Genomic DNA, 12,847 nt, shown 5'->3' on the forward strand with positions numbered 1-12,847 from the left:
ATTCTAGCCTTATAGCTGACCCCCTTTCATCTCCCCAAGGTTCGCATATTCAAATCACGTCCTTGAGTGGGATTGGTGAAGCAATGACCCTGTCACGCCTAGCGCGCGCAAGCAGCTACCCTGACGCCACGCAGCATGTAACAGCGCGTAACACACACGAACAGCCTTACGTAAGAGCCGCGCATTTACACAAGGATATAACATCCTGCCTTCGCTCCACCCCCACCCCTGACATCAGGCTGGAAATCACAACAATGTTACTTCCCGAGAGTTAGTATCTGCTGACTCTAGTGACGCTGGGTTGGTTAAAGGAGTGTTGAAACACACCACCCTGTTCACGAGAATGTCGACCATTGTGAACTGTGGCTTTGCACACTTGCAAACACACGCCTTGGTTCCAGCCTCCTTCCCTGAGCAGGAAGTTTAGCAAATACACCGTACGCCAGGACATTAGCACACGAGCTTATGGATACCTGACCGGATGGACGCACCCCTCCACACACACACACACACACAGTTTTATACTGCATACTTGCTTATGGAACCCAAAACAACTGCACACCAGGTAGGGGGTGGTATTTCCGCGGCCTTACTCCTGCAATGGAACGCACACAGATGTGTTGACCCATCACGTTAAGTAATAAAGCACCTGGGCCATGAATACGGCTTCGCAGCGCTTGGCGGTACAGTTTATTGTCTTAAGACGCGGGGACATACTCTCAAGAGTTTCCGAAAACTGCCAGGCCAACAACACATAACGCCATGCCCCACACAGCCTGTGCAATAACTAGAAATCTTTTTTTGTCTGAAACCATCAAAAAGAAACATAGAAGAAATACACCTGACGCTTGCATCACATGGCTCGCCAGGAGTGGGCCGATGGATTGCAGGATATGAGGCCTGCGCAAGGGCCAGGGGCACGTTTATTCGGTCTGTCGCTGCGTCTGGGCCGCCGGGCCCTCGGAGGCCTGCTTACCCTTGGCGTTCACCTGGCAGCCGACGGCACGCCATGCAGCCACAGCGGCTGCGTGCACAGATCTGTTCTGCACATGTGTTCCGAGAAGGGGGCATGTGACCTGGCCCACCCTCCCCGTCGAGGAATGCCTTCGTGGGAAGCAGGGCAGTCGGTAAACCCCAGTGGAGAGGTTATTTTAAGGGCCCACCCCCTCTCTTGAAATGGCATGTCCCTGGCAGCAGGAAACACATAAGCCAGCTTTGCGTTCTTGCTGTGCAAACAAAAAACACAAAGCATCATATACAACGTTATTTTTTCTGGTTGGCAGTGAAAATCAACCCCTGGTTTTTTTTAGAGACTCTTTCCGGTTTGGAGTTTGCCTCTTGCGGGTACGTGGCTTTGGTTTTACGAACGTGGTATTAAGTGTGGCCGGCTTTGATGTCCAGAGGCGGGCTCCCCTCGGCCGGCCATCACGAGGCCGCAGCCGGCCAAAGTACGGCCATATAGGGCGTCGCTTTATTGGCTAATACCGGAAGAGCATTGTCCCCAGACCTGGCATCATAAACTCCTGTAAATACCGCGGCCTCCTCCCTGGGCCCGCCGGAAGATGTCTGCTGTGTTACACGCATGTAGCTAGCACGCATGAGAGACTCAGAAGCAATGCTAGCCATGACACACTTCAGGCGCTCCGGGAGGGGCTCGAAGGTGAATGTCAGATTTCAAACCGCATCCGGCTAGCCAAGGGGTGTTTTCCGTCCTGCAGGGTCCCTGCAAAAATAAAAAAGACAGAAAGCTAACGTACGTGTCTCACAGGAGCTATAGGTTTGAATGTCTCTACATAGTAGCTTGCGTGCTCCAAACATATTGTAGTGACATATGTCCTTTTCATATAACTACCTTTTTTTTTGCAGTAGCCCACACAGATTTAGTATGCTTGTATACAATGTCCATATGTTAAAATATACGTACTAAATGGCAGACACGCACATTAGTTTATCCAGACATGCGTGTATGCATTATAAATGCTCATAATCTCCCCAGTAGACCTACCTATCTCTCTCTCTCTCTATCTACCCACATACACACACACACACACATATTTATGTTTTACATCGGGATATAACCACATATGCTACACACACAAACATATATATGCATGGGCACTCGCTTGTATATGCATATGAATGCATCAAAAATACAACACTGCAACAGTGGGCTGTGTGTGTATATTTTTGTTTAAAAAAATGCATCGTAAATGTATGGTAATGGAATGCAAATGTGTGTGAATGACCATTTTCAATATGAAAGTGTGTGATAAAAGCACATATAGGTAAAATGGCTAACACCACACAAGGAACAGACTGGAGTGACATGGAGACCCAAAAACCCAAAGAAGTGACCTAGCGTTTAAAAATAACACGTCGTGAAAGCGTTTTAAAGCACGTGTAGCACAGATATGTGTGCCTGTGGTATCTATGCAGTTAGAATATGCAGGTATGCAGGCCTATAAACACACACACAAACATACTGACACAGAGACACAGACACAGGCACACACACACGGACCCAGCCACACGCATAAATGGACACAACACCCACGCACATTGGTACACACACAGACACACCGACTCGAGGCATACACAGAGGCACACATATACAAAGACACACACAGACACATACTGCCTCAGACACACACACACACATACACACACTGATCGAGAGGCATACACACATACAAAAACAAACACACCGATCCAGAGGCATACACATAGCCACACACATGCAAAAACACACACACAAATACATATTGACACAAACACACCTGCGCACACACCGACTCAGAGGCACAAACACATACAAAACTCACACAGACACAAGCTGTCTCAGACAAACACACCCGCACACACACCGACTCAGAGGCACAAACACATACAAAACAGACACAACCTGACTCAGACAAACATCCCCCCACACACACACCCTCCGACTCCAGCACAGCACACCTCTCTTTCTATAGCGGGCGTCTGGGTACCCCTTTTCCTGGGCAGCCCCTCGGGCTCGCCCGTGCCCGCGCCCGCCCTCGCCTGCCCCCGCCCCGCGCCGTGCCAGTGCCGCTACTGTTCCCAGTTCATGCTCCGCTTGCAGCCGAGGAGCTGCTGTTGCTTTTTTTACGGCCTGGACACACGTCCGGATCACCGGCTTAATAGCTGGGTGCTGCGTTATCCCCGCTTTCTTTAATCACTAACAAGGCCAAGTCAAACGGCAAACTATCCTCGTCAAAGGCACCGGGGTGGCACTAATGCGGGGCATTGCCAGCCTCGGATAAACAGACAGCGCTTGGCAGGCGGGGGCCGCAGATTGTACAAAAACTGCACTTTAAATACCGGATAACGTCTCTTTTCAGACTCCAGCGGGGAGCATTCCGGGAGGCCGCCTGCCAGCCAGCTCTCGGGCCCGGGGAGGCCTCTTCACAGCTCGGTGCGGATCGGGGTCCGCGACCGAGTCCACGCGCGGCCCCGGTACAAGCAAACATCACCTCGGGCCCGTCTCGAGCATCCCCACGGCATAAATGCATGCACGTATGGCTGTGCATTGTATTCGTATGTAAGTGTGTCCTTCCGCGCGTCTACCTATGCGCTAGGCATACACTGGGTGTGAGAGAAATTAAGGAGTAGACCTCTCTCCGACCAACCTTCGCAGCCTGGCCTCTCCTCTGTCCAGAATATAGTTTATATTTTATGAACCGTGCCCTGAGAAGCATTATTTACGTTCAGAGGCAGACTGGATGTTATGCATAATTCAGTGCAATTTTTTATTAAAGACGTGCCTATGAATCTGAAAGATTTCCCACAGTTATAAAGGGAGCCTGTATATATATATATATATATATATATATATATATATATATATATATATATATATATATATATACGCACGCACACACACATATCGAAAACAAAAGTTCTCACACATCCACACTCAGGATGCCGGGAGCGCGGGAGCGAGTGGGCTGTGAAACCCGCCGTCGTATATGTATACAGCATTCCAATAAAAACGCTATTCTACTGCAGTTCCACACCGTGAAACTAGTCGGTGTGATTATATATATATATATATATATATATATATATATATATATATATATATATATATATATATATGTGTGTGCCCGCGCACGTGAGCCCACGCACGTGTGTATACATAAATGTAAAACACACAGAACATTTTTACATATATGTATATATGAATTAATGAGAATGTGTAATGTAATGCATGTTTTTACCTTTGTGAATACTCTCAGTTCTTCTTATACGTGTGTATGTACATATGTATGTGTACGCACACACACACACAAATGCACACGCGCACGTACCTGAATGAAAACACAAAATGCATGCAATTCATACAATAAAGGGAATGGAGTATACCTTTGAACGCCTGGGCCTTTGTCTATATGTATGCATGTACAATTAGAGACACAGGCATACATGTATGCATGTGCATTGTCTCTCGAAAAATCAAATGTGGGTACTTAATGGGAGGGTAAATAGGAGAGCACGCTATTACGTATAGACTTCATTAAAACCTGTAAAACAATTCGCATGAGGCTTTTTGAAGTTGCTGCTGACATTTGAATTTGTTATTTTACAAACTGCGAACAATACTATAACAACAAAATCACAGGACAACCTACGTTGAAAGTGTAAGCATGTACCATACAGTTTAGTTTCGCTTTTAACTTTTTTATTTCCGAAAAATGGTAAACTAAAGCTAGGTGACGTTCTAGGATTGCAGCCCTGGTGTTAAACATGGCCCTGTTTTCTTTTTATACGGAATAACTCACGGCGCGCAGAGACGTAAATAATCTAAAACTGCAAAGAACGTTTAAATGAATTTATGGCTCAAGAAATGGTCGGTCGCTTGTCAAAAAGCACGTACAGTTGCCAAATTGTTTTTTTCTAATGGATTTGCTCCAAAAAAGGCGTAATTACGTAATCCAATTTAAAAACTGTATATTCTGGCCATGAAAGGTGCCAACCGCCAAGATCACACTTTTGTGTTCACTTTATTCGAATTATTTTCTGTCTGCAAGAAGGAAAAAAATGAGTTACATGAACTCTCAGCTCAGCAGGACGGAAATGGCTTATTACACGCTCCTGTCGTGCCTTATTTCATTCTCACTCCAGCATTCTACACGTTTCATATCCCTGGGATGCATTTTAAATTGTAATTTACCTTTATTGGATTCTATGTTAAAAAAAACAACAACACTTTCCGAGCTCTGTTTGGAGGACAAGTATGTATAGAGCAAAATCAAGAAATACTATGTTTTCAGGCTGTATAGTGTTTATCTGAGACAAGATGGCGCTGCATATAATAACAAAATATTTGCAAACAGGTATCCTGAGCGTCAGTTTCTTTTGGGTATATATTTTAGACAAGGTGGTGCTGTATGAAATACCACAATACATATTTGCGCACATATATATTCATGAGCGTCAGTTTCTTTTGGGTATTTATTTTAGGCAAGGTGGCGCTGCATGAAATAACAAAATACATATTTGCATACAGATAACACCATCGTCCGTTTCTTTTTTGTATACTTCTTATACAAGGCGGAGCTGTATGAATTAGCAAAATGTATATCTGCATACTAAAACCGCGAGCGTCCGTTTTTTGTGTGTATATATGTTAGTCAAGGCGGCGCTGAATGAAATAACAAAATATACATTTGAGTACAGAAATTCATGCGCGCTACTTTCTTTTGGGTGCATAGTTTAGACAAGGTGGTACTGCATGAAAGACACAATTGATATTTGCATATAGATAACATGAGCGTCAGTTCTTTGTATATCTTAGACAAGGTGGCGCTATATGAAATAGCAAAATATATATCTGTATACTAAAATCGTGAGAGTCAGTTTCTTTTGGGTATACATTTTGCATTCTTCGCCTTTGAATCATACCTGGCATTTGTTGAGTACAACATGTATTCTTGTTCTAGGATTTGGGCAGAAACGGAAAGCAAGCCCTGGCGTGAAGACTTCTTTCCAAAGCTTGTTTTGAGAAACACTCCACGCGGGCAAGAGGCGTCTCATACCCTGAATGAGGAGAAAATCTACATTTGCATTTTTGCAGCTTACAAGAATTCCGAATGTTTGAAGGGCGATATTTGAAATAACTTCATGGTAAAATGTTCAAGATTCACGTTTTTGTGCGTTTTTTTTTCCATTTACATCAAGCAGGCCCGCGAAGGGGGCAGACAGGAACGGCTGCTGAAAAAGTGCATGCAGCTCACAAATTCATAACTAGAGGGCGCCTCGCGCACTGCGAAGGCTACGGATTTAGGAGTTTTATTTTTCAGGAAGCCCCAACATGTGGGGGCCAGGATGGTGGGAATGGGCAGTGGAGAGGGACTTTTTTTTTTAACATCCAAGGCCAAATCATGTCAGAGTCTGTACCCTCTGATCCGATGTAAACAACACATACATGGCAAAAGTCTGTCCACAACACAGTTGTGTACTGACTGAGTGTGCAACTGCAAGAGGGGTGGGCCGGGGTATTAATTAACAGGGCCCTGGCTGCCTTTAACTGAGAACGCCCCCTTCCCTTGTGGCCATTAGTGCAGGGAGTATGTTTTAAGGAACCTCTCAGCTCACCAGCAATTTCTTGTTGCGTTTGACTTTAACGGAAAAACAATGTCAGTGTCTTCCAGTGTCGCCAAGCTTTTATTTATAACTATTTCGAGATAAACAGTTCGTTCAGTTTCCCCAAAAAATATAAGATTCTGTTTGCATGAAGCAATGCCCATCAGTAGCCCGCTTAATATTAATGAGGTGCTAAGCAGAGGGGCTGTGCTGTGTCTGTGGCTGCAGGCCAAGCACGTGTGTATGTGTGCGCGCGCGCGTGGGCCTCCGAGTGCGTGCTTGTACAAGGGCTGCGCTTGTGTTTGTTTGTTTGCGTCTGTGTGTAGGCACGTCTGTTCGTGCTCGTGTTTGAAGCGTGTGTATTATAATTATTATGTACATGCAGGTGAGCGGCGCGTGAACGTGTATGCGTGGTGTGCGCGTGCAGGTGTGTACCGGGTGTGTGCAGTGTGCACGTGGCCATTTCTTTGCGTGAGCTAGAATGTTTTCAAGCGTGTGTGGTGTGTGCAGGGTCTGTGAGAGTGTGTGCGTGAGCTCCAAAAAAGTACTTCACGCACCTGGAGGCAGTCTACTGCGTGACGTGACAGCCGAGGTTCACCAGTAGCTTGGCACAACAGAGCTGCACCCCCACAACACCGAATAAGTGTGGGGGGGGGGGGGATTAGGCTTTTTGGCCGAACCCTACGCTGCAAGTGGAACAACACAAAAATAGTCCCATTCATTACACGTCCTCTCCATGGCATCACGTCATGGTCCACGTTTAGTGACGCATGTATTTTTCACAAACTCCCACACGTAGACAAACACCAGCATTTGAGCGATCTTCATTCTTCGCCTCCATTGTAAACCCACAATGTAGCTCCCCTGGGCCAGTCTGCATCAAACTTAAGATGTATATACGTTCGGGCTCCTATAATTTTATGCAGAATTTGGTGCACAGAAATCCATTTGGTTAAAAATCACAGGGGCGCCTGAAAATTAGGACCTCAACCTTCCTTCCCACTACCCACTATCTCAAAGCAAGAAAACACACACACACACATATATATATATATATATATATATATATATATATATATATGATAAATCGGCAAGCCTGGCTTGCACTCAAAGGCCTCTGAGTGTTTTCTCTGGCGCACTTCAAACCGGTCACTAGTTTGCACACACTTACACACACAACGGTATGCACAACACACACATACACGGAATATACACAGCTGATCCTAGATCATGTGGACATTGAGAAGCAGCGTGGCTCTTACACCGGTAGCATGCACGAGCCTTGGGGTCATGTCCCGGTGTTGGGGACACCTGGATATGGTCCTCACACTGATCATGTGTAGGGATTCTTTGTACAACAGTCAGTGGTGCTCTTAACACCCATTCCAAACAAACCTGAACACGGGGTTATGCGTGTGTGTCTTTGTTTGTTTGCACAGTGCTTGAGCATAAAATGTGCGGAGTTTAAAGTCCTTTTCTTTATGCCGTTTACTCTTGATTTCACAGCAAGCCAGCAAAAGGGGTAATATGTCCGGATTTATTTTATCTCCAAACTACTTCATCCGTCCGTCCGTCCATACACCCACCCACCCACCCATCCAACCATCCAACCATCCATCTACCATCCATCCATCTATCCACCCATTCATCCATCATCCATCTATCCATCCAACACACAGCCCCCTCATCCATCCATGTATCCACCCCTCCACCCATCCATTAATCTATCCATCTATCCATCAATCCAACCCACAGCACCTTCATCATCCATTCACCCACCCATTCACCCATTCACCCATACACCCATCCATCCATTAATCCATCCATCCATCCATTCAGCCATTAACCCATCCAACCATCCACCCATCTCCCATCCATCCATCCATTTATCCATCCATCCATCCAACGCACAGCCCCTCATCCATCCATTCATCCTCCCCTTCATCCATCCATTAATCCATCCATCTATCCATCCATCCGTCCATCCATCCATCTATCCATCAATCCAACCCACAGCACCTAATCATCCATCCGCCTAACCATCCATCCATTCATCAGTCTTACTCAAATACGTACATGCACCTATAGCTTCACCAAAGGGGCCAGGAAAACGTACCCTGATAAACTGTTCCTTTGAAAAAACAAGTCCTAATAGTTCGGTCATTTGTGCTCTATTTTGCCGTATGCCACAAGCAGCCCACCCACCAGTGGGTGAAACTGTGCTACCCATGAACCTCGAGGCGCTGCCTTCCCCTGGTTCTACTTCGACATACAGCGCCTCTTACACTTCCTACCGGCGAGGGCGGTACTCCAAGGTAACACCCATGTCAACAAATGCACCCAAAAACTGTTGTTGTTGTGACAGGGTATTCCAAACAATACGACGTCTGTGTGACGCAATCGAGTATAAACAGGCCGTGCACCAACAGACAGTGCGGTATTATGTTCATTCTCACAGAGATTATATTCATTCTCAGAGTTTATATTCATTCTCACGGAGCACAGGGGGCTGCAAGGCCCACCATTGACTTTAGATTTTGCAAGCAACTTCCGGCCCCACTCCTCCAAACTCATTCCCGAAAACAATATGGTAATTTCAATGTCTGCTCTTCCACAATCCTCCACTGGCCTGGATTGTGTTTTGTCAAAGTTATGAGGTCGTCAAGCAGAAGCATCTACCACACAGACTTGACACCCTTGGAGAGGATTCCATTCTTATATCCCTGACATGTATAGACAGACATGTGGCACTGTGCATTGACCAGTGCTTGTTTTGCTAATTTCGTATAACACATTCCAGTCATTTCACATTCAATTTCATGGGGTTTATTTGAATGCCTTGTAAAGGGGATAAAGTGGGCACTCCAAAATATGGCCATATTTCGTAAAATAAAATAACGAAAACATGGTGGCGTGTTTAGATTTTTCGCCCAAGGGATTGCAAAAATGACTACTGGTGTGCACATTTGTTTAGGGCTGAATAAAGCTGCCTGAATATAATTTGTACTGCATATCGTCTAGCTGTTTTCAGACTGTTTATTCTGGAAGTTAATGCATGTTTACTTGCCTGCCTGACCGCCCACCCATCTGAACCAACGCCCATTAATCAATCCTTTCATTCTTCAACCGACCAACAAGTTAGTCCATCCATCCATCCACCCACCCACTCATCCAAGCATCCATCCATCCATCCATCCACCCACCCACCAGGGTTGGATTGGGATTAAAAATCGGCCCGGGCAGGCTGGAAAAAAGTGGCCCACGTTTGCATTTTTCCTTGCAAAACACTGCTTCAGCGAATTTTTTTTTAAAGAAAGGGGGGTTAAAATAATATGCACGGATTAGATTACAGTGGTGAAACACCTGAAAACAAGTGAGGCCACTTTAGCTCAGGCCCCCTGCCCCACTCAATATGCACACATTATTTGGCCAGCCCAGCGAGAGAAAGGTAGTGACACCTCTGCCATTGATAAGAGGGAGGTACTGGACGCCCATCTGCCTCCAGAAAGGCCACTCAGGTACCCACTGTGCCGCTGGCAGCATTGAACAATACAGAAACAGCACAAATCGTCCCACCCAGGCTGCTCAAAAAGCAGCCCACAGCTGGAACTGGACACCAGCCCCTCGGGCATTGCCCGAGTGCCCTTGTTACCAATCTGAAGCTGCCACCCACCCATCCATCCATCCATCCATCCACCCATCCAACCATCCACCCACCCACCCATCCAACCATCCACCCACCCACCCATCCAACCATCCAACCATCCATCCACCCACCATCCATCCATCCATCCACCCATCCAACCATCCACCCACCCACCCACCCATCCAACCATCCATCCATCCATCCACCCACCATCCACCCATCCACCCACCCATCCAACCATCCATCCATTCATCCACCCACCATCCATCCACCCACCCATCCAACCCTCCATCCAGCCATCCAGCCATCTATCCATCAATCCACCCATCCAGCTTCTGTGATATTTATGTGTTTCTTCTTCTCTCTGTGTACTTCTCTATCCTTCCGCTGTTTTCCGTCTATCCATCTGTCTGATATGTAGTTCTGTTCTGTTTGTATATCTGTCCTTATTTTTGAGGCTTCCTGTACTGTCCGTAATCTGTCTGTCCTACCTCTCATTTTCCTCTGTCAACATATGCCCCCCTCTGCCTGCTGGCGTCTTCTGTCCTTGTGTCTTCCAGTTTATTCAGTCATTCTATCTTCCTTTTCATTTGCGGCTGCTTCACTTCCAGTCTTCGCACTCATTCGTTCAATCACTCCTCTGCTGTCACTATATGATTTCAACACATCACCTACATTGATTGGATTAAAAATGCTGACCAAGGTTGGACATCACAGCAGACAGCTTTTCCTGACTTCGCCACCAGATGTAGTTTATCTCTTAGAAATAGGGAAATGACATTTTCTTATTATAAGCTAATCACAGTTTACTAAATAGACACACGGACCTGTGGGTTACGTGAAACACGAATTGTGCATTATAAGCCCCCCCCCCTCCAACTCCCCCATAAGTCCCCGCCCCCCTCCCACACACACACACAAACAAACACACCTAGCACAGGAACAAGAACAGCTCGTGGCCATTTCAGACACAGGTGTACTCACCGTGCTTTTTTCTTCACTCTGTGCTTTGATTACATTTAACGGTGCTGGAAAGGTGCCAGTGGCGTGATGCACCACTGAGTTCAGTGTGGCGCAAAGGGTCTCGGAATGCATGTTTTGCGCACGTTAACAGCACTCTGCGGGCAGCGCCAGGGCACCTCTGCTGGGCTCAGAGGGGAGCAGAGGCCAGGCGGCTTTCACGGCTGCGCTTCTCCCGCGGTGCCTTTGACATTGATCTCAAGAGCGCCACCTTGTGGCGAGCCGCTTCCTTGCCAGCAGAAATCCACAGATTTAATTCGCGTGTGTTTTAAAGAGGCTGAAGGGAAATCCGCCCAGCAGACCGGGGATTCGGCTCCAGTGTTTTACTTCTCTGCAGTGGCTGCTGCAGCCCCTCCGCCTGGTTTATAGCACTGCACTCCGAATATGCAAATGCGCGATTCAGCAGACAGTTTTTATGGCTGAATTGCTGTAGCAACACAGGGGATGCGGGTTTACTGGGCCAGGTTAGCAGTGCATTCCGCAGATAAAGTCCGGGTTTCCAACAGCCTGAAGGATCTGCCTGGAAACCAGTTAATGCTTAACCAGAAAAGGAAGATTCCTGCATAAGGCGAATTGCTTTGCACCAATCTGCCCGTCTGTCTTTCTGTAGGACTGTGTGTCCGTCCAGACAAGTGTCTGTCTGGTGGAGGGGTAGGGGGTTAGCAAGACCTGCAGTTTTTCAAGGTGCGGGCTGATGAGGGCAATTGAAGCAAGGTTGAAGCAGCAAGCACGCACACATTTATCCAAATATTGTTTTTTTTGTATTGCAGTTCAACATCCCCCTTCGCGGGGCCTGCCCACGGCGGCCAGGCCGAACATGCTACGCTCAAGTGTAAGTTGATGTCCAACAAAGCAAGACGGAAGTTCAACGCCATACAACAAAAGAAATCTGGATATGGCACGAACCACACTTAAACTCCAGGCAAATTAAGTTACCACGCATCAGAAATGTACGTCAGAGGGGTATAGCAAGTAACCCCAGGCAGAACAAGCCGCTCTGAAGTGTCGAAAGACGAGGGCCTTCAATGTTGTGCAACAATAAAATAAGACTTCAACAGTTGTCCCCGTTTTTCACTGTTTCCAAATGTCATAACCGGATAATGGGATGTGCTTAAAACAAGTTTGTTTGGCAGTAAAAACAAAACATATTCTCTGAAAAAATATCTCTGTATTATAAGGCAAAAATAAAATAAAAAAATAAAATATATATATATATATATATATATATCTACATTGACAGAAGAGAACATACATTGCTCACAATATGAAATACAGTGGATGTGGTGACGACAAAATACATTTCACGGAGACTGGTGTAATATGGGAAATATTTCACTGTTTCACAGGTCCATGTTAAGGTTTCATCGCCATAATTACAGACCCGTACCACTTACTTAGCTTTACCATTGGCCATTGGTTCTTCATGGAAGGTAAACAAACGGGTGCATTCTCCTTCCAGCCAATGCCACTGTCAGCTGTACTCTGTAGAAAGCAGCTTTAAAAAACTAACTGCTTTTTCTAATATTCTACATAGTTATCTGCGTTATTATTTTTCTCTCCTATTATTACTGCCAGCCA

At 46.1% G+C, this 12,847-nt stretch overlaps 1 protein-coding gene across 1 annotated transcript in view; it reads right to left on the bottom strand.

Moving 5' to 3' along the window:
* The window catches only part of HOXA13 (homeobox A13), a 63,072-nt gene that overhangs the window by 14,953 nt on the left and 35,272 nt on the right, over positions 1-12,847 (bottom strand). The window lies entirely within an intron of this gene.

Source organism: Lissotriton helveticus, chromosome 10 (assembly GCF_964261635.1).
Source record: "Lissotriton helveticus chromosome 10, aLisHel1.1, whole genome shotgun sequence".
Classification (NCBI taxonomy): domain Eukaryota; kingdom Metazoa; phylum Chordata; class Amphibia; order Caudata; family Salamandridae; genus Lissotriton; species Lissotriton helveticus.